We start from the raw sequence: 23668 nt of genomic DNA, 5'->3' as shown, positions 1-23668 counted from the left end.
CGTTTTGTGTGTTTTTTGTTGAGTGTTTTTGGGTTAAATGTTATCTATAAGCCAGAGCCAGGCAATAAAGAATAAAAAAGGGGCGATAGCCTAGAGGTCTCGCTTAGTGGCCCTTAAAGGCGGTCTGTTAACGCAGCCGCAGGTTCGACTCCTGGTCATGGATTTGATTCAATTTTTCTCTTGGGGGCACCCGGTGATCAAAGCACGAGGTCCCGTAGTGAAGCTTTCGCTTCAAAAGAAGCACCCCGCCAATTCATGCGCACTGAATGTTTACGTTACGGCGGCAATATGCAAAGAAAAGCACCCTTATGATGAGGTTTCCCTGGCTCAGTACTATGATGAGAAGCATTGTTGCCCGATAAAATTCTTTTTCGTTCCACTGGAAGAGGGTCAGTTCAGGACGAGCCTGGGTGCCCATGATCCTGCTATCTTCCTTGCTCTCACTTAATCTGCATTACAAACGCAAACGGACATACGATGAAGAAAATGAGCGCAATTGTGGTAGGCTCTCTGGCGCTAGATCATTCTTCTCCACTGCATAATCCCGATACCCGCGCGCGCACGTATACATTTGAGCTGTGAACATCTAGACGTAAGCATTGCCTCAAGGCCGACTAACGCCGCTTCCACGGGGGCGGCGGCCGCGCACGCCTGGCCGAGCTCCGAGCGGTCATAAACAATGGTTTCCGGCCCCTGGCGGCTCCCCCAGCTGACCGGTTGTAGCGCGGCGCGCAAATGGGTCGACTGCGGTGGGCACACGCGTTCGCCGCCCACGCGCGAGGCCCACGTGAGCGGGGTGCGTTTATTTAGTACACAGTGAACGCAGCGTCAAACCCGCATTACCTACACGCGATGCGCTGTGTGCAACCTGTCCGCTGATTGCGTACAAACGCGTTCGGTATGTACCAGTTTCTGTGCAGCTTGTTTGCAATTGACACCGGTGTGCATTTCCCACGCGAAGAACACGAAAAGAAAAAGCAGGCTGGTTTGGGCGTGGTAGCAGTGCGAAGTCGAGTCGTACGGCGAAACTTGTTAGATACGTGTGCAAGAAGGGTACCAAGCGCTGCAGCACAAAGCGTCGTGCAGCAGGCACCTGGCGCGATCCAGACGCTGGTCATAGATGTTATAGGTGTCACGCTCTTAACCGGTACCAAGACGCAGTTAATAATCCATCATATTTATCGTTTCGCTAACAGCAACCAGGAACCGCCGTTTGTTTCTTTGCCGCATAGCGAGCAACTAATGGCACCGCTTGAGCTTTACACCTATGCAAGGTAAGGAGGTGGCATTAAGAGACAGCGAGAAAGAAGCGTGAATTACAAAGCACACACTCGCGTTAATGATGCCGGAAATAAATGGGCAAAAATGTCCTAGGTGGGGCATGCAACGCGGGAGCGATGCTTTCTTAAAGAACCTTTGTCCTCATCTTTAGAGACCGTTTGGGTTTTAGGGGTGTCGTAAGGGCTCCGCTGTACGACTGAGGAGCAAACCCTGTTGCATGGATGCTTAGGACAAAGACTACGTGTTGGCATCGACATCTGTGCATACTGTTGTTTTACTCCTTCTTATTTTCTTTTTTTCAGCCAGATGGGGACTCTCCGGTTTCCGCGCCGCTCCCGATGAGACTCGTTGTCTTACGCAGCAGCATGGACCTTTTTTAGGCAGTAAACTTGTAAACTTCTGTTTTTTTTCTGGGAAAGCATCTATGATGCCTTGCGTGCAAAGGCTGTAACAAAAACCGATCAGGGTTTCAGTCGCCTAGCCAGCACTGTCGTAAGGCTAGAAATTAAATCCGCACAGCGCTTCGAGCCATGAAAAGGAAAATCAAAGGTGTAGCATTAAGAGACAGCGAGAAAGAAGCGTGGATTAGAAAACACGCGCTCCCGTTAACGATGCCAGAAATGAAGGGGCAACAAAGTTCTAGGCGGGGCATGCAACGCAGGAGCGATGCTTTCTTAAAGTAAAGAAGTGGCCGCATTCCAGGGAAAGTGGAATACGTCAGAGGGCGTCAGGGAGTCAAGTGGGCTGTTGATATTAGGAAGTCTGCGGGGATATATCTTGTCCCCAGGTGGCACAGAACTGGGTTAACTGGAATGAATATGGAGTCGTCTGCCTTGCAGTGGAAGTTGATGGGGTGACGACATCATCTCGACGATGACGACGACTACAGAAATAATTATTTTTGTAGCGAGAGCTACACTGGGCTACCAGTCGTGCTTTTCGCGGTACATGAGAGAGGCCAATTCAATTTTCAATTCAAGTTTATTTGCATCTATACATGTACAGGTGACGGGAGTACAGACAAAAAGCCAAGTAAATTCGGCTTGACGGGATGCGCCCTTTTTTGCAACATTCGAAGTAGTAGGAGAGTGTTCGAAAATATTTTACTAATCGTGCCATTAGATAAAGGGGGCGAGTACATAGGTAACTGCTCTGACGCGTGTCACTCGCATGTGTTGCTATTACATGTAGTGTGTAAATGCTGAAACCTATTATGTGTCATCCACTTCCGCCGCAAATAAATTTGTTACCTGAATGCTGAAACTCATTTGCGTGTCACGGTACATTCAAGTTCCATGTATCGCTAATAAACTTTGTTATGTGAATGGTGTGGCCCCATTTATGCATCATTTGACGAACCTCTTCCTTGTGTTCCTAATATATTAATTTGTACTGCGAATACTGAAACTGACCAGCTTTCATGGCATATGGTTCCCCCCGCACTGTATTACTCATATGCATGTACGTGCCTAGACTTATTCCCTTTCTCCAGTCTTTGGACTCGTTCAGGCATATAAAAATTGGTATGCAGTTCTTCAGACCAGAGCACTCTTCTACGACGAGTGCCATATTCCAGGCTTGCGGCGCTTTTGCTACTCTTTTTCTTTTGGTGCCCGAACCGTTTCGAAGTGTGCTCTTGACTTCCGTAGGAGTGACTAGATGTAGGCAATGACTCTTTTATTTAACGTGGTTCGCATTTCAAAATATATAGAGCATTGCGTTTGTGTAACAGATTAGCGCCCTTGCAATGAGAAAGGTGGCCGTTTTTTGCCTCCAAAAAAGCTGTATTCATGCGTATTGAGTTCATGGTTGAGTCATTCTGCTCTCTGTTCTGCTAGTTCCTGCTCCTCCTTCTCACTTTTCTTTATCTCCGGGCATTAAAGGGCTCGTGTCAGTACAATGTTCGTGGGTTGGATTATGCACTCACTGTTGTGGCGTGCTAAGTCTGCAAGAGTTCCTTTTTTTGGTATTCGATGCAACGACGGCGCGCTCTTTAAAGACCTGAGAATGCTTGGCCTTGGCTCCGACGATTCGTGTTGTGCCATGTGGTTTACATCACGCGTGTACCACAACAGTCGAATGAAGCGTGGGGCGAGGGCGGGACGGAGATGAGACAAGTTGTTCCTTCTTTGCCTCATGTAGAGTTCGCCACAAAACACTCGTGAAGTCAGAGGTATCGAGAGTGCAGTAGCGTGGGAAGCTTTGTACTAAAAAAAGTGAACTCCAAACGTTTTTCTAAACTCCAGGGCGTAGAAGTGACGCCACTGACTGCACCGCAGCCCCAATCCAAACTTGCGCCAGAGGTAGCGCCCGGCCTGACCTCAGGCCCCGACCCATCCCCAATTCTGATCCCATTTCTGAGACACAGTTCTTTAGCACGCGACATCCAGTGGGGCATTCTGCCACCAGGCAGACATAGCGAAAGTCTATTATAATTGTTCAGGTTGAGGTCAATTGGTGCCGGAGTGCTGACGTCATTGAGTGTACTGTTACGATGTGCTCCTACTGCTACTACAATGGTGGCGTCGTAAACTCAAGAAAATGTCCATGATAATTGAAAAAAATTGGAAGTTGTTTTTTTGGGGAAAAGAAATGGCGCTGTCTCACATATCTCCGGACATTTGAACCACGCCGTAAGGGAAGAGATAAATGAGGGAGGGAAAGAAGAACGGAAGAAAGAGGTGCCGTAGTGGAGGGCTCCGGAATAATTTCGACCACCAGGGGATCTTTAACGTGCGCTGACATCGCACAGCACACGGGCGCCTTAGCGTTTCGCCTCTATAAAAACGCAGCTGCCGATTTCTTTCATAAATATGACTAAATCTTAGCCATTGGGTGATCCTTGCATGCTCTCAACGGATAGCAGCTAATAGTTTTGCGAGTCGCTGTTGAGCACGGAATTTGCTCTAGCTGAGCTGGCGATCGGGATTAACTTACCATCACTGACCGCACAGCCGCAAGCGAAGCTCTCGATCGCCTCGAAGTCTCAGTTCAGCCCCAACGTGCCGCTGCCAGACCTTGAAGGCCGGAAAGCAAAATTTCCGGTTATGCGCCTGCTTCACGCGAAAGGTAATCTCAGACGGCAATAAACGGTGCAAGCAAAACAATCACAAAGGCAAGGACTTACGGCCGCGCCACGGCGACCACCGGTGTGTGTCATGGACGAGTAATCGCTGACGGCGCACGCCGCGCTGTGGTCATCGCGACGAAAAGGGTGCCGCCGCGGAAGGCCAGCTCGAGTCGCCCTCGTCGCGCACGGAGAAGGCGGCGCCCGGTCTGCCCACGCGCTGCCGCCGTCAGCAGCACACGAAGTCGGCGCAGCAGAGGCAAGTCCGACGCACGCCGTTCCTCCGGTCTTGCTCGGTACGATGTCGCTGTCAGCACCACCTCCAAGCCAACGCCACCTGTGCGTCGGGTGCACGCGGCCTCGCGTTGAAGAGCCCGGCGGATGAGGCGACCAGCCTGGATGACGGATCTGCCCGCTTGTTGAGAACGGGTGCGGAATTCACGCCGCTGAGCTGCTGCTTCTGCGTGCACGCGCCAGCCTTCGTTTGTTACAACGCAGGCGCTGAACAAAACACGTTGTGGGGCTAGTTGGTGAAGCCGTTTCTCGAAGTTCTTTATAGCGCTACAAAAAACAAGGATACAGGAAGAAGTACACAGGACGGGCGCTGACTCCAACTAACTTTAGTGAGGCTTCCACAACTTGCATTTACACACAACGAAGGACCAGAGCGCATGTGGGTGAAATATTTCTGACATATTAGGGAGCGCGACTGCATGCTATCGTCTATTTAATAATCTGCATTCACTGTCTCGCAGGGAAACTGGTGTGGTGCTGACGCACGTGTCACCCCTTTGTTTGATAAAAAATGCTTCAGCCAATTCGCGTGCTAATCTATTCTTACTTCTGATTACAATTTTGATACTTTCAATCGTGGTTCGCAGTTTCGGGCATCTACATAGGATCATGTGGTCATGGATCATGACGTCAGGGCATCTGCATATGATCATGTGTCGCTCCTGTTTTGTGGAACATTTTTCTTTCATCAATTGACAACATTTTTGCTCCACTTATTGACGATGGAACAGCCTAAAGATTTTTAGATATGTTGATGACTATTTAGTGATTTTAAAGAGACGTAATACAGGTGGTTACCAGGAAGTTGGAAATGAGATTTTAGATACGTTCCGACAACACGGCAAAGGGCTCTCTTTCACGTACGAGGTGCCTGAACGAAGTAACCTTTAATTTTTTACCTCAACATCAAGCTCGGAGACAGATGCGTTTGCTGGTGTTACCGCCCTAGAGCCAGAAAAGATTTCCTACCTTCTGATTCGGCACAGTCTAAAACGGTCAAGAGGGCGATTGTGACCCTTTCCCTGGAATCCGCTCTTCTCAATTCGTGCCCTCACATGATGCAGCAGAGCTTTCAGGGCGAGGTAGCTAGACTGCGTAAAGCAGGGCACCCTGAACACGTATTGACAGCGGTCACGGAGACACTATTGCAGAGAGTCAAAGAGAGACCAAAGAAAGCAATTAGACCACAACGTAGCAGCGCCAAGCCAGTGGTTATCCCCTATATGAATAGGGTGTCCCACAACCTGAAAAGGGTTGGCAACAAGTACGGCGTGCCGCTGGTCTTCTCTGCGCAAATAAATTGGCCAAGATGTGTTCCAAGGTCAGCAGCAACAGCCCTGACAGTTCCGGCTGCGGCATGGAGCACGCAAAGCCGTACGTGCAGTGTGCCACGGGTGTGGTATAGGAAATCCCCCTTAAATGTGGCGAAGTATATGTCGGGCAGACCGGCCGCTGTGTGAACGAACGTGCCAGGGAACATGAAAGTTCACTTAGTAACGTTTCCGAATCGTTTGACAATCTACCCGCACACTGCCGCTCGTGCAAAGATGAGAACGACCAAAACTGTGAGCCACGACTTGAACGTATCAAAATTCTAAGCAGAAGTAAGGATAGATTAGCACGCGAATTGGCCGAAGCATTTTTTATCAAAGAAAGGGTCGACACGTGCGTCAGCACCACATCAGTTTCCCTGCGAGACAGCGGATACAGATTATTAAATAGACGATAGCATGCAGTCTGCGCTCCCTAATCTACCAGAAATATTTCGCCCGCATGCGCTCTGGTCCTTCGTTGTGTATAAATGCAGGTTGTGGAAGCCTCACTAAAGTTAGTTGGAGTCAGCGCCCGTCCTGTGTAGTTCTTCCTGTGCCCTTGTTTTTTGTAGCGCTATAAAGAACTTCTAGAGGGCGCTGACGGGCAAATTTTTGATGAAAAAGGTGGTTATGGATGTCACTGGATGGCTCTCGCGAATTTTTGAAGCGAAAGCTTCACTACGCTAGGCTTTAAAGGGGCCCTGTAACACATTTTTAGTGTATTGTTTTGCCGGTTGGTTGCATAGAATGAGTTATAGTGATGTTATTAGCATCAGTCGTACCGCGTATACTGTGGTTTTTAATATTTTAATTAGCTCGCAAAAACAAATTCGTGGCGCTGACGGTGTCACCATACAGTGGTTGTTTTTAGCAGCGGATATGACATCATTTTACGCTAGCTTGATGATTTGACAAAGAGTAAATATACTGCGAATTGGTTTAATAACTAGAGATACGTTTTTTTCAAGTTTTTGCGTTTTATATTACATTAACAAAACCCGCTTGTTTGCCCTAGATAAAAGCACTGTAAATCAAGTAAAACAAAAACACGCCACCAGAGGCACTGGCTACTTTTTGCATCGAAGGACTTTGTGTCTCTCTGTAAACATCCTACGACCTAGCACTAAACACTTATGGCTACTCTCTATGTATCTGAGAGCGGCTTTGCGGAATCGATCCGATCGAGCCATTGCACTCTATAAGCGTTCGTTTCGGTCCCATGGTAGGATACGTTCGTTTCTCATTTAGCAGGCAGTGTGCATCGTCAGTTTGTAGACAATCAGCGCGTGGTGGCGTCAGATGGCGCCACGTTCCTGTCAACAGCACGCGCTCCTTGCTCGCCGTGGCCAACCAGTGCGCTAGGAGCGACGGGCGATGGTTGGCGGTAAGCAGTAGTGGTAGGCGCTACGCTAAATGTGTCTGATATCTTGCGCAGGCTGTCACACCGTCGCAGTATCTCGCGCTCGAGTTCGGATCAATAAGGAAGGAAACGTCACTGATCAGTATTCCCTTCTGCGCCGTCGACGTGACGGTGAAGCATCGCTGGGTCAGCTGGGCGTTCACGTGGTTGTTTCAACCATGCAAATGGCGCTGCCAGCCTTGACATGAACGAGTTACAGAGAACAGGCAACCATGGAGTGCAAACTTCGGCCACGTGTTAAGATAGGCTGTTTTGATTGGTCGCTCCGCGTGTCGTCATTGGGAGAGTGAAATGGGAATGGGAAGCTGCGCGAAAAGCGAGTTGAGGGCAGCATTTTGTTTGCTTGTATTTTGAAATTTCTTCGTTGAATATTCCTACGCATCGAGTTTTGTAATTCTTTTTGAGTCAGCATCTGTGTGACATAAAGGATCCATCTGAAGTGTAACCGGCATCCGTTCAAGCGGTGTTTCGCAGCCCCTTTAAAGATGACAGCGTCAGTACAGTCACGTAACAGATATCAAGCGGTGTCACGTGGCAGGCCATGTGACCAACTGACGTCTTCACAATATGCCCGCCATGGCAGGTGGCAACTGAACCATCGGACTGCCCCATCGGCAGTACTTTGCCATGCAAACCAAGCTAGGCTTAACCAAAGTTTTAACCACTGCTAATTTTTTGAAACGGGTCCATGCCCAAAAATTTCTGACTAAACTGAAATGCAGCAGGCAAAGCCTCGTACAATTTCCTGATGCAGCTATCGAGCGTCTCATAGACTATTGTCATCACTACACGCTTATCCGTACCAATTCGGAGTCACTATGGCGAGTGCCCTCAACTTCCTCTTCACGCGATCGTCGTGGGCATGGCACCTCTTGTTCCTCACTGGTGCTGCCTTCTCCGGGAGCCACACCCTGGACTGTAGAAAACCCAGTAGTGGATATTCCCGGTACATTACTGATCCAGCTGTTCGGGACGCCCCGGGATGCCTGAAATAACTGCACCTGCAAAAAAACGTCCGAAAATGATTGAATTCTGTTCTCAGCCAAGGTACGTAGATACCGATTGCTGAAACCTCAACGCACACAGGATGGTGCAGTGTATTGCACGCCCAGAGCAACAAGGACACTTTGCACATTTGTTTTTCGAGGCGTTACTTTCTGAGCATTATTAGGGGTTTTCCGCTGCAGCCAATATTTCCTCAAATAATCCAGCAGGCGATTTTTCACAGGTGCCCATGGCCAAAATTTAAAATGAATACAGAGAGGAATAACTTGTCTCGCTTGCTATGTAGTGTTCGAATTCGGTATAAGCGTTATCCTCGTAAATCGCAAGTTACACACGCGTTACTAAGCACGCTGTTTTTATATAACAGCGCTTTGAAAGTGTATCGGTAACTACACGGAGACCGTATTCTTGAAAAATCAGCTTGATATTACCAGCGCTACGAGTCGAAGACACCTCAGACGGTGCGCACGAAAGGTATTCGACAAAATGAGAGTGGAATGAGAACGGCGTAAAACGCTTGCCAACGATCAAAAAATACTCTCAGGCTTTTGCATGCAGAGCATTTTTGCTCAAATGTTTCGAATATACAAATAATGTAACCTGCTGTACGGAAATATTTGAGGTAATGTTCTATTCTTACGAAGCACGACGAGATTATTTTTTTAAAGTTGTTCCATCGCTCGCAACGCAGCAGTTAAGAATGCCATAGAAAACCGATGGGCAACGTTTTGGACGATCGCAAAAAACTGTCATAGTTAGATCTGCAGGTATATTGACTGTAGTAGCGAAATTTTACACTATATGAAAAAGCTGGTTTCAAGTAACCTTTTTCGTTTAAAATGCTTTTGTGTCGGATTGTTGGGCAGGATTCACTTTGCGCCAATAACTGCACCAGCATGTAGTGACGTAGTAGCCCTGCTTGCCATTTATGGGCGTTTTCTGCGCGAAGTGGAACGTGCTCGCCTTGATCGTTTAAGAAGCGATCCCAAAGGGCCGGAAACACGCGCTCCTCACATAACGTGCTTATTTCGATCGACCAGACCAATGAACGACAATCTTTTTGCGCTTGTGTCGTGTATGTGTGTTGTCTTCTTGTGTCGCTTTTAGCGCATAGGTTCGCATAACAATCTGTAGCCAGCATGAAATTCCCGGAACTTGAATTTACTATCTAATCCGTAGACATCACAAACGTTTCGGGCACTGAGGGTCACTCCCACGTCTTCCACAACTCCCCCTAATGAAACCTGGACAAGGCGCGTTCGCATTTCAATTAAAGCGAAATGAAAAGTGCGCCTATACTGAAATTTTTGTGCTGCACGAAAGAAAAAATGGTTACTGTATATCCATCGTGACGCTTCAATAGCGACTGGGCAGTTTTTGCAGAAAAAGAAACTATTAACATCAGAACTTCAGTCATGCTTAAGAGAAGAGTGCATGGATTTCCATAACAAAGTGGAAAGTGGCCCTCACCTATCTGGTCTTCGGTCCGACAATAGGCGGGATTGTTCGCCAGTAAAGTTGAGTCCTGGAACAAAGTAACAGTGCAGATGAGTCCGGACTGTGGCAGACAGTGGACTCTCTTAACAAGATGTGCAATGTTTCCGCCTGCGCAATAAACTTGTCGCCAGCCACGCTACAAGCGCCTCGCTCCAACTCCGCTTGGCCTCGGCCAGGCCCATTTTTTTTTACAAAGGCTAAAGGAGCTTTAGAACAAAAAAGGTCAAAATCCGGTTGTCGGTACCTTTAGGTTAGCCAATAATTTCATCAACGTTTATTTTGTTGTCTAAGCTACTACTATTTCGGACGCATCAAGAGAAGTGCTAGAGATGCTACAAACGCAGAGTTTCTCGATATTAGAGAAAAAGCTTACATCTACCATGGAAAGGCGCATAAATGCCGGAAGCATGAGCTTTCGTATTTGACGTGGGTATTGTTAGGCATGGAATCAGCTGCAACAATGAGACCTTTCTCACTGCAAAACCCCGAAGAAGTGCTCTCAAAGGTTCCACACGAACCTGACAACTAAATGGCACTTGCGTTAAATTAATCGAAGAAGTGAAAAATTGCACGTTCGAAGTAAATTATTCTGCGTACAGCGGGCAGCATTTCGGCAAAGCCTCCACGTGTATACCGCATCCGAGGCAGAATACACGTCCTCGGCCGAACAGTATCAAGGCAGATAAGAAGCCTCGTCTTCCCGCATTCCCTACGTGGATGAAGCACTGTTCAAGAAATTCAAGCAGAGAGTGGTGTGAGCTCTCAATGTAGGTATCAGTGAGAAACTCTAGAACGCCATGTATGAAACATGGCGTCTCCCGTTTGAACTCAACTCCTTCGCTTTCGTGTAAATTTTTGTCAAGATGTACCCTCAGTATCGCGTGCAAAAGAAACTCAACTTTGTTCTTTCAAAGCAGCTCGTAAGGGCAAGAGTCTGCTTTTCCGATTTAAAACGCAGCGATTTAAATTACCCTGCCCGACTCACCGAGAGCGTCCGATACAATCAATGCGCGCTGTTTTCTCCTATGCTTGGCACAGCTCTTTTAACAGGACAAGCTGTACCCGCCCCAAGATTCATTCAATTAATTTTCCGGTCAACAGCCCGCCTGCGGTGTCGGGGTCAGCATCGGCCTGCGCAACCTAGTTATCAAAAGCAGAACAAAAAAAAATAAATATCGCGGCCATGAAACCTACAACGCATTTGAATGTAACGTTTTTCACTGCACGCATGGTGGCGTAATGAAGATTTATTTCTCTTGGCGCTGTTCCGATGGGGAAACGTTGACGCCTTTTCGAGATACGCCTGGTCAAGGTACTTGGGTTATCTCCATCTCCACACGAACTGCAAGGTTACTCAATGAGTATATCATTGCTTCGAAGTTGTCACGCTATCGACAATCTGAACTACGGATTCACCTGTATGGAGTGCGCGATATGCTTGAAAGTTGCGATTCCCACGGCCGAACGTGGAAGGTTTAAGCATGCACAAGTAACCTTCGTTGCTTTGTGTTCAGCGCGCCTTCGATATCCCCCGCTATACCTCTGGGAACTTTCGTTAAAAGAAATTTAAGTTCATCGGAAGTATCCTACAGCGGCTGGTTCTGCGCTTGAAGCAGCCAAATTCCACGCACATGCACATACTGACATCCCTCCAGTGACTTCCGTGGAAGTTATGTACAGCTATTGCAAATGCAGTATGATACGCGGAAAAAAAAAACAGCAAGCACCGCTGTGGGTCACATTCTATAGGAAATGGCGCATAGGAAGGACATGGTATCGGTAGCAACGAGTGTCACCGCTTATTCCAGTTTTGGTCGCCTTTAACAAGAGGAAATCTTCACGCGGTTCGTGCACCTTAGAGGACACCGCTTGGTTCCAGCGGTTATCCACACAACTAGCTGCTTGTCTCAGGTCTGGCTGTCAGCTCACAGTATGCTCGTGATCCTGTATGCTGTGTGCCGGTAAATGCATTAGAGCGTCCCGGCCATCTTAGTGCGGGTTCCTCACGACAGCTTTGACAGAAAGAATGAAAGTATTTCCCAACAACAATAGAAATAAAGGTTAGAGAGGACAGCCGCAGCCCCACAGGCACTGCTTCTTACAATGACTGCCGTCTGAACAAGAGCTAGTATTTATTTCTTAACGCGCACTACTCTGCCAGTCCAAAAAAATTGCTGAAGGTTTACTCTGCTCAGCCCTGGTCGAAAGCGAAAAGCTCCATATCCCTGGTTACGCTTGTGATCGAGGAACTTGCGGTCTCCACGGCAGGCGCCGCATCGAACACACCTAGGTTTATGCTAAACGAATCAAAGTGCCCCAGAGTTTTATGCAGAACCCACTTTCATGACCTGCGCATGCGATGCCGGCAGACGCTTTCACTCTTTCCGCTTCACCGAAGGTCAAGGTCAAAGGTCACAGTCGAGATAGATGGTGTAAGAGCCGCTGGTGTCGCTGCTGTAGCTGACGTCATGTGTCGAGAAGTACTTTGGTTTGGTTTGGTACAAAATAGGCACAAGAACACAACAGGACCGGCTCCTGTCCTGTTGTGTTGTTGTGCCTCTTTTGTCCTTGTTCTTTTCGCGCCGTCCTGACACCATCTAGAAGCTAGGCACTAACTAGCTCAAACCAAAGTACTTCTTGAGCATATTTGTTCTGCATTGGATCCTTTCCTCCAAACAAGTTTCCGCACCGACCCTGTCATTGCATGTTCCAACCTTATTGCCGTATCCATCTGCCAGTAACGAGCTGGCGCCTGTCCTGTTGTGTTCTTGTGCCTCTTTTGTCCTTGTTCTTTTCGCGCGGTCCTGACATCATCTAGAAGTCATGTGTCGAACCTGACTACCACCAGTTATGCTCATGATTTGACCTCTAGCTACTTTCAAGGTCAAGCTTGCGGCCCCGCTGACGGTTGGAAAAGCTATTGCAGTGAAGCTTTTCGCTCGAAAAAAAAACACGCAGATACTCACCTTCCTCGAAGCGCCACACTTCTCGCGAGGCTGGTTCCACTGCAGGATACGGTCTTTCTTTGCCAGGACCCACATGCGGGGCTTGAGATGCAAAGGACAGAATGGCAGGCACTCTTCTGCTCTGGTTCCTCGCTGCCGCTCCGGGCACCTGAAATTCACGGGTGTGCATAGAATGGGGCCGAAGTTAGTGCCCCAACTGAAAGCTGGTCGCGTAAAAGGCAGTGCGATGCCATAAGAGGAGTGAGTTTAGCATCGCAAACAAACCTCCGGAAAGTTATCTGACCACGTGCGTGTTCCTAAGCTTTCCGGAGCACACGGATCAAGACCCTTAACTACCAACGAGCTTTGAGTTGGGGCGTCGCACTAGGCCTTTGGGCCCTTCTGAATTCAGGGAGCGAGAAAGAATTGCGTGTGGGCTCTCCATGCTTTGAAATGATGAACAAGCCTGCTGTTTCCACCGTCTAAAACAAGCTGGCACTAGGAACTGAGTAAAAAGCTTGAAAGCGTCATTTGTCTCCGCGAATTACGCTTAAAATATTCTCACACGCATCCTAGATAAACTGTATATGTAAGGGGGGGGGGTGGTAAGTACCGAAAATGGCCACTAGCTATCTCCTCTGAACATCTCTCTTCATACCATGCATACCGAAATTGTTCCAGGAGCGGGGAAAACATCAAATAGATTATTATTGCTTCCTTCAGTTCAAACCCTTTTCTCAGTAACATTGCTTTTTTGTCATGTGTAGGAGGGAATGGCGATGTGAGATCAATATGAAATTTAAAAACCGAGTATTTGCTGATCAATAACCTTCGATGCCAAAGAGAGCATCCTGATTCTTCCATTACCATCCTGGATGTCCCAACTTCCTCGCAACCATACGTTAGCCTGAAACATATCCTTTACTCTCACCCTGCAACAATTTAATGCCTTTTAATCCGCACTCCACACCCCCATTCAAGCACGCCTGGCTGACATCGGACCAGCTGACGGACAAGCTGGCTTTGGTGACTCTGGCGAAGCTTATACTCGACCCTTAGTGTTTTCTTTGAAGCTTTCTCTTCCTATCTGTCCACAAAAAGTGTATAGCGCTACTTAGCATTAAGCCGCAACATACTTGTGTTATGGCACTTCCTAATGTTTCCATTGAAAGTGTATGCTTGATTTGGGTGGAACATGAACTGCGTAAATAAGCACTAATAGATACCAATTGCAATAATGTACGATCCCTCGCAAAATGAAGAATGATTGACGAACAGAGTGCCAATACTGTGCGATCCAACGAAGAAAAAAATAGTGTCAGAGAATGATGGATGCTTGGGCAAATATAGAGCGTTGATAATGCGCAGTGAGTCATAACCACACTTTGATTGTGGTGCACTCGCCCTCTGATTCGCATATTGAAGTCGCCTAGCCAGAGATGGGATATTCTCCAAAACACCTCCTCCCTCCTAATCTGCGCAACCAATGTGAGGCTGAGGCGCCCACACAGCTTAATCTGAAGAAAGCCCTGTCCATCGCTGTCACTCTGTCACCATAGAAAAAGCTGGCCTTTAACCTAAAACGCTCAGATTCCGCACATTTTGCAGGAATTCTTTTTCGGGAAGTCATTCATTCTATGCACAGTCATTGAATGGGACCATTTGTCATCAATTATAGGTACCGAATCGGACACAACTAAACTTCAAGAGCTAATCAGTGGTTGGAATGAGAAGTAACTTAACCCACAGTCCTAATGGTGTCACCCTTTCTTTCTTACATTTTTTAAATCTGAAGATGCACCTGTTGCGATGAATCATTATGCACCCGAAAATTTTGCTCCCATGCATTTGTTTAACTTTAGCGATTTACCTGTACTTATCATTTCATAGTGTAGTGATAATACTAGAATTGTACATTGTTTTCACCCAATTAGTTTGAATAGTGCGCGTATATTTTTATTTAGTTATTTTTGGTTGGTTTTGGATGTTTTTTGTTCAGTATTATGTTCGGACTAATACTTGCCTTTTTACAATCCCCCCCCCCCCCCTCCTTATGTAGTCGAGGGACTTCAACTGTATTTTGAATCAAGAAATAAACACACGCTATTGTCATTGTGGCACAGTCGCGGCGGCGCCGACATGCTGAGTGGAGGTTCTCGCCATCACGTCCTGCCCAGGGCCACGGCTGTCGCGTTTCAATGCATGCAATGTAGGAACTGCAAGCATCTTGAAATTTCTGTGCGTGACAATTACCACGAGTGACTGCTGTAAATACGGATTCCCCTTTATAACGTGTCTAACATGTCGAACTGCTCATTTTGGTTGCAAAGGTTATTAGGCACGAACAATTGTCATTGATAGTTAACTTTCCACGTGACAGGCACAAGGCAATAGCCGTGCTCGTGGTCGATGCAAGGTCCGTACCTGAAAGGGCTTGAGTTCCTTAATGGCCCAGCCAGATGAAACGAGCGGCTCTGACAAAAAAAAATGTACACAGTTATGAAAGCAGGCGGCACATTTTTTTAACACGTGGCATTTGTAAAACAAACGAGTCAAGCAATTCCCATGCAACTCAATAGAGCGTTGTACAAAGTCCGCTCCTCCACCTTGATATTCATGGCAACACAGGTAGCGTAAATAAAGAAGACAAAAACTGAGAACTTCTCACGTATCAAGTAAAAGCCTTTCAACTGCCTAACTAAGGCCGAAGGAATAGCGTTCAATGGAGTCTGGCCTGAAATTCTGGAGGTGAGAAGTAGTACCCAGCGTGTTCATGGGCTCTTTGGGATAGAATGATTCTTTTAGGATCACAGCGACGGAATTGGTGGACGTCTTAATTCATTTGTGTGCTAATAAGCTTAGATCAGTTATTTAACTCCTATATATAGACTCTTAGGCTGTTGTTTGTATTTAGTTAATTGAAGCGATCCGTCAAGGCACCTTATATCAATTATCAGGTGTGCACAAATGTAAAACGGCCCTTAGTACAGTGGCTCGAGTAATTTCAGCTGTTCATACGTATTTCAGGGACACGTAAGCAGAGCGCGGCCGCATCTACTTCTCTCCACCCCTGCCAGAGCAGTGCTTCGCATACTTCCACTCGAACCAGAGGGAAAGCGTGAAAGGAGCGTACGGCCGCCCAGCCGCCCAGCGCCCCTTGGATCCGTCTTTAGGGCCGAAATTCCAACTGTCGTAGAGCAACGAGAAATTACATCTTTACAAAAATACTAACTAGCGCCAGCTGCCCTGATGGTCCGCTACAATTCTCTACTTGCTTCCAAGTGCCCAACTGTTAAAATTTAAACGCCAATTAGCAAATTTTAGTCAGATACTGTTAACTCAACTTCTGTCACAACCGCTTCGGCATCTATGAATGCCGTCGCCATGACCGCGAAAAAATCATGACTTTTACGTAAAAATGGCTGTTTTTAAAATCACTGATCTTCTCGTAAACACCCTGTACTTTTTGAAGTTCTGAGCGGTTCCAAGGAAACTGAATGCCTCCTTAGGCCTAGATGCGCAGCGATCGAGTTCGTACGTAAACCAGAGTGCACAGTGGTAGCTTGCACTTTGCTGCCAGTGCAACGTTAGCCATAGCGAACGCCATCACTAGGTGTTACGGAAAGCGCAGATGCGTTTTGCATGTGTGTCTTTGGGTCGTCCTCCTTACGTGTCGTCTTCGCGCAGTTTTATAAAAGCTGAGAGACACGAGTACGACGCACAAAAAGGCGCTCTAATGCTGCTAGCACAAAAGTGCGCATTTACGTCCAACGCTAAAAATAACACCTTGCTTTTTCAGGGAAACACCTCGCCGACTGCGGGCATATGTATTTATGAAAGCATTGCATGTTTAATGTGTCTTATCATGTCCTGTGCACATGTATGTGCGGTTCCGCTGCCTGTCTGGCTCGGCCACTCCAGCCCCATGGAGCATTGGGAGGTCGGATGTCTGTGCACTGTGTTTATATTTGGTGCAGTGATGTCAGTATATTATTATCCGCACATAATTTACCGATTAGTTGCCGTCAGAGGTTGTCCAGATGCGATTTAAATTTACTAACGCAGCTGTTTAGCAGAAGACAGTGGGAAACACACTGCATCATTTGGCACCGAAAACGCGCCTGATCATGTGACTAACCTCGTCCCCATAGCCATAGCTGCGTGCCTTCCGCTTAGTGGTTATCAGGCGGGGCGCGCGGTCGCAGTAAGCCGGCATCAAGAGCCTTGAAACGCCCTTCAACATTACATCCTGAAACGACTGCATGGCGCGGCATGGGCAGCAGCAGCTTCCACTGCTGTAACCATTATGAGATCACTGTGGCACCCGCATTGGAGGAATGCGTAAGCACTGACGCCTCCCCGCCCCTCTTTCCCCCTCTTTTCCCCAGTCTGCCTAAACTAATCAAGTTCCATCATTGCCCATTTTGAGATTGAAAACTTCGCACCACGCTTCGTTTTCAAATTTGGTAGCGCGCTTCCCTCCGTCCACGCTTCCGGTTTTTGAAATTTGACACCACGCTTAAGCTCCGCCCACTTCCGGTGTTTTCAAATTTGGTGCCACTTTTGCTCCGACACAGGCCTCTTTGTGGATATTTTTGGCTCTAATGAACTATCACCCTGCATGCACCTCATGATTTCCGCTGTGGAATTTTCGGATCCTCTATTTAATGCAACCATTCTTTTTCTTACAACTCAATTTGTTTGAACGTTATAGTGATGGTGACACGAAACCGCAAACATATCCATACAAAACATACACGTTAATAAATCCATCAGCAGTGAAGTGACACATGATTCGCGCTTCGACAGCGCCAAGAATGTGCTGAGGCGAAGCATCCAAGTCTGAACGCTACACGTACGCCGGAGTGCACAAGGCACCGTTTCTTCCGCGTCGCGCCTGCGTCTGGTCTACCGGCGTTGTCGCTCGGCGGCCGCGGGAGATGGCGACCAAACACGTGAGGGCATTAGGACGTCTCCAGAGGAGGATGTCCGGAGATCATGGATAAAGCCACTCAATTATCATCTGTCCGTAGCTACTGCGTGTGCAAGGGGGACAATAGCACAGGGACCGCAGTGGCGGTGGTTCAGTCACAGCTATGTCAATTTATCTGCAAGTCACTGCCAACGCGCGGCTAGACATTATTTGCCCCCAATTCTCACCTGCGAGGTATTTCTGGTACCAACGCTGACACGTGGCGTAGCCAGATATCTGCGAAGCCCTGCGTCGGCTTGCTATAAGCGCCGGATTGCGCCGCCGGCGACGCCAATAGCCGAAACGCTGGCGTGACGCCGAAGAAACGATACCCTGTGGTTCGGACTTGAAACGCGCGGCGGGTCGAACAGCCACATGCTATTGGAAAGCTGCACTGTTCCACACTAACCTGCCGAAGCAGCAATGGATGATTCGGTGGGCAGTCACTAGAACGCGTGCTTATGGCATATATGCATGCTTATGCATGTGGGCTCGATCAACGCAAGCGCACACCTCACAAGCACCTCAATACAGCTTTTGTATGTCTGTTCCTCTCTCGATGAGAGCGGTCGAGTTAAAAGCGCCGCACGATAATATGCTAAAGTGAGTAATTTCAATACACTTTTCACCCTACAAAGTGCTCGTAACTCCGCCAGAGCGACAAAGCAATCATCACCCAATCATGTTAGACAGCACCATTAAAATCAAATACAGCAAGTTCAAAAGCAATGCTGACAAGCTAGCACTCATCTGCTCGACCATAGCTGTAATCATCATTGTTTGTGCTCACGTGCACCCGCCGTGAACACAAATGAGTTTTTTCTTTCAAGTGTTTACTGCCTCGGCTTGGTTTTTCCTGGACATAGCATTTCACAGCACATTAACCACAAAGAAATAAAGACCAACACACAGCTTGCTAAGCTTTATTTTGGAGCCCTATATATACCCCGCAAATGAAACAGGCTAGGTAACGCCTGAATGTATCGAAAATAAAAAACGAGGCTTGTTGAAGTGATACTTCCGCGCCCAATTTCCGGATTAAAGCAAGGAGTTTCGATGGAGGCGAAATTCTAGAGGCCCGCGCACTGTGCACAGGCCTCTAGAATTTCGCCTCCATCGGGTCAGGCCATGTCGGGTTCCTTCCCGACGTCTTCATCTAGAAAACGTTCGACAGTCGTCGCGGCTGACTACTTAGCTCAGTACGCTGATACCGCGTCTCTTTTCAAAGGCGCTGCTGCTGAAGTAGCACGGTTTTTCGTCCACAACAATGTATTGCTTCATGGCACCCCCACCGTTGTTACTGGCCGTGGGACACCTTTCACGGCCCCTAAACCCCGTCTGTGGTGAGTGTCCAGCCATCGACGTGCGACGTCTTATCACCCGCAGACAAACGGGTTGGTGGAGCGACTCAAACGAACACTGGCCGCATTCTTCCTATGTATGTTGATGTAGAGCACAGAACAATGGAGCAAATTTTTCAGTATGTCACGTGTGCGTACAACACGGCCCTTCAGAAAACGCTACCCGTGACCCCTTTTCAGCTTTTCTTCGGACTTCAAGTGACCAATCCTTCGAAGCTGTGTTTCCCGTTGATCCCTACTGCGACACACACTGACCTCGATGCGGACACATTTGTTCAGCGTCAACAGTGCTAGGTGTAACCTTGGATGAAGATTCGTTAGTTGCGCGTCAGGCGTCTTCGTGGGTTCGGATATCTGTTCATCGTTGCGGACTTTCGGAACAGTTGTTGCGCAAATATTTGGTCCCTGCGAAGTTGTTCGCCACCAGTGATGTGACTTACGCAGTTGCAGCCGCAGCTGGCAAATCACCACGGTTGAACCGTACTGAAGTGCGCGCGGTTCGCCTGAAGCCATATTACTACAGACAGCATGACTGACTTCCATTCTAACTAGCCCACGCCGCATCATGCCGGTGTTACACAGGAGGGGGCAGTGATGCACGCATTAGAGAGGTAGAAGTTGATTGAACAGCGCTCTTGAGCTTGGACCTCTGGAGGCGCTCCGCAGCTCTGTCGGTTTTAGGAGGTGATTCCTGATTTGTTCTGTATGTAGCCGGATACAACTCAGGACGCCTTTTAGGCCCTCCAGCCAGTGGGGTCGCATTATTGTTACGTAGGCACGGTCAACTACCCTGCACCTGCTACGACCGCTAGCATCTGCACGCTAGTATGTGCAAGGCGATTGTCCGCGACGTTATGGCATGTCGACGCCACTGGTTGGAGGGTCTCCTCTGACACCACATCGTTCTTGTATCCGACTTTAGCGCCGATATACACGTTCTCGCAAATAGAGTGCTCTACTGCTAACGATTTGGGAATTCGTTACTTGGATAGGAAAGAGCAGGGTGGGAGCGTAAAACGGTATGTTGCGCGTGCATACGCACGCTGCGCGCGACTGCGTCCCACAGCACTCTATTGCAACGGCTAAAGTCTATACTTTAGCAACCAGCATTTGCAGACACAAGCGAGCTATACGTAGGTTGGAACAAACGAGGTCTTGCTGCAAAGTTTTCGTGCTTAGAATTTTCGCCGTGGCAGATCGCTTGAAACTCCTCCATCAATTTTTTGCTGCTCTACACTTGGAACAATTTCTTAGACCTGCTTGCGCAATGACTCAGTGGTTGTAGTGATTGGCTGCTGAGCACGAGGATACGGGTTCGATCCCAGCCGCGGCGGTTGAATTTTAATGGAGGCGAAATGCTAAAATACTGGTGCGCCGAAGATTTGGTGCACAATGATTGTCAGATGGTTGAAATTTGTCCGGAGCCTTCCACTATGGCGTGCCGCTCAGCTGCTCGACTTCAGCATATAAAATGGCCAATGGCTTTTTTACTCTTATTTCCACAAAATCATCCTATTGACAACAGTGCTTCTTTTTTTTACCTCGTACAATGGCTTCACTGCTTGAATTTTGTTTGGTTGAAATTTCTCCAAGGTCGCTTATGTCAAATATTTAAACGTTTCGGTTACATATTAGAGCGTGGTGAGTAATTTTTTAAAGCTTAGTGCTCCGAAATTCTCCAAATTCGTTCAAAAATGCGGGAGCAATTAATCCATATTGTAACTTCTGCACGGAATATCCTCAGGAAATGGCATACTGAAAAGTCGCGTAATGCGGCGACGGCCAACAGCCCTGCATTGCGGCTTCATTTTTTATCCTTAAGCATAGTGGATATATGTACGCTTATTACCACTTCAGAGAGAAAATTCCGACTTACAATGCGTGTTGTACGCGAAAATTATGTAGAATATTGATACCTCATGATAAATCTCAAGCTCCAGCTGCTTTTGAGACGTCTTCGCTGCAAGGTATTCTGGTTTGTGGCTCCGTCGCTTTAGTAGTACGACTGTCACCACTTCGCGCACTTTTGCGTGCGCTCCCAGATACCCTTAGAGCGTGTGGGCGGTAGCGGTCTCGGTCACAAAGGAGATGCCCTCGACTCAGCCTGGCAAGCTCAGTCGGAGACCAGCTACCAAGTCACAAGGGGGTTGGTCGTTTGGTGCCCAGCTTTCGCGGGTCGCAAACCAGAGAATGGGTCGGAGCCAAAGGTTCACAAAACAAAAAAGTTTATACAGCTGAGAGACGATACAGAGGCTTTCATAATCACTCGTACGAGAACATAGAAAGTACAAATACAATGCAACTCATGCAAAGTCACAATAGAAAGAGATACAATTCAACACAATTTTTGCACCTGAAGTGCACTAACACAGAGAGAGACAAATAAACAAAACACAATTTGTTCACCGGGCACTGCGACAGTCCGACGACCTGAGGAGCTCGACGGGGCCGTCCCGCAGGTTGGCGCACGTTGCATCGCTGGCCCGGGCTGGTCGAGTGGTGTTCTCCCGGGAGTCGTGCGGGCGCGCTTCTCGGAAGCTTAAACGGTGGCTCGGGCTAACCGACAGCGCTTACAGCCCCTGCTTTATAGGCGCAGACCGCGTCTGTTTGTTCTTCGCGCCAATCAGGCGAGCACATACACGCAGCTTCAACGGCACAGACTCCTCCTCCTTCTCGCGCCGGGCGCGCAACGCCATTGGTCGAGTGCGGAAATCACCGTCCAGAAAAATCTAGGTCATTCTCGGCACGCTGAGTCATCGGCGCAGGAGCGAAGGGGAGAGGGTATCACTTTAGCGCGGACAAGGTTACCCCATTTCCGTCGACAACAAGCAAAAACTTCTCCGATACTCTAGAAGAATCGGCGCCGCGCGCGGCTATGCCTCCCTCGGCGCCGCGCCGGCGAGCTGGTTGGAAAGTAAGGAGCCCCCGGGGTTCCTTCCCCGCTGTTTTTTTGTTTTATTGGATAGCTCTAGTTTCACGTACGTAAATGGTTCACGTACTCAAACGTGAGAAGTATACGTAGCCTGCACGCAGGTCGTCTGAAACCCTTAAGCCTGGACTCCATGTGCGGGAAAGAGCGAGCGACGCGACAAGACGGCACGGCGACGCTCGCTCCGTCGCTTGTGGGTAACCTCCATGCAAGCGAAGGCGGCAGGCGACGCGAACCCGCGGCGTGCGCAGCGAACTCCGTGCTTTGCGCAGTCAAGCTTAGAAACACGCCCGAAACCTGTTCTCTCTCTGAAAATTTTGTGTGTGCCTCATAGTCAGGCACAAAGGAATATTTCCTCTACGGCAGCGGTGTAGCGTTAGTAGAGATAACTAACGGCGTGCTTGCGGAGACGAAGTCACATCACGGGTTCACGAGGGAGGTGTGCTTTCGTTCGGTGCCTGTGCGCTCCGGCTTAATAAAAACACTCCCATAAACTGTCACCACAATCTGATTGTAAGTGAGCAAACTATAATTTACCAGTGAGAACGCGCGCCGAGAGTGTTTCTGCACAGTTGGAGCGCAGCGGCACGGTGGATCGAGCGCCGGTACCCGCGGCTCGACATGCATCTCTCCCTGCAGTACGCCCGCTCGCGTAGCCCACTCCAAATGCTGTTAGCCCTCCGTACCCAACAAGTAGATTGTTTTAATTATTTAAATCATGCGGGTCTGCCTCTCATCTACAAAACCAAATATTTTCTCGACGGTGGCTATGACCAAGACGACGGGCTGGTTTCGTGAGAAACCGTGGACAAACCGGAAACGGCTTCGGGGGGCTCTGATTGGCCAGTCGCGTGGGGGACTTCCGGGCGACGAGCGAAATTTTCTGTGGGTGCAGATCCGAGCGACACGGCAGGCGACACATGCATTGTGCTTCGCGCGACGGCGTCGCTCGTCGCTTACCGCCGTCGCCTTCGCGTTCGCGCGAGTTTTCGCGTACATGGAGTCCCATAGTTACACATACGCGACGCACCCCACGCGTTACTCCTAGCGCCATCTACTAAGAAACACAGACACTGGTTGTAGCCTAAATCATCAAAGACAGGTCTTTAAGCCAAGCCATTCGGTCTGTTCTCGTCATAGAGTTTCTTACTATTAACTAGAGGGAAAGCTGGTGGCACTGCACCTGTGCCTCCATGGGCGCGCAAAGCATCATGGGGCGATGAGCTACTTGGTGCAGGACAGTAGGTTTTCTTTTCTCAGGAACACGGAGTGGTCTTACAGAGATGTCCAATTCCGTATCCACAGTGCGCTCCACGCGCAGACGACTTTGGCGTAGAAGTAGTGTGCAAAAACCATAGTATCGAAAACGCAACAACACACGACGCCAATAAAAGGTTTTTGTTTTCCGAAATGCGGTAGAAAAACCTTATAAAACGATGAAGCGACTTTTTTTCTTCAAAAACATAATTCTTTTTCAAAGTGCGCCTGTTAAGCGCGAAATATTGGCTTTTGTGGTCTGCAATGCTTGGCCAATAGGAGAACAAGCCATAGCTTATTTTGAGCAAACTTTTCATTTACATGCCT

This window comes from Amblyomma americanum, chromosome 1 (assembly GCF_052857255.1).
Source record: "Amblyomma americanum isolate KBUSLIRL-KWMA chromosome 1, ASM5285725v1, whole genome shotgun sequence".
NCBI lineage: Eukaryota > Metazoa > Arthropoda > Arachnida > Ixodida > Ixodidae > Amblyomma > Amblyomma americanum.
The sequence above is the reverse complement of the archived record's forward strand: the minus strand, read 5'-3'. Positions refer to the sequence as shown.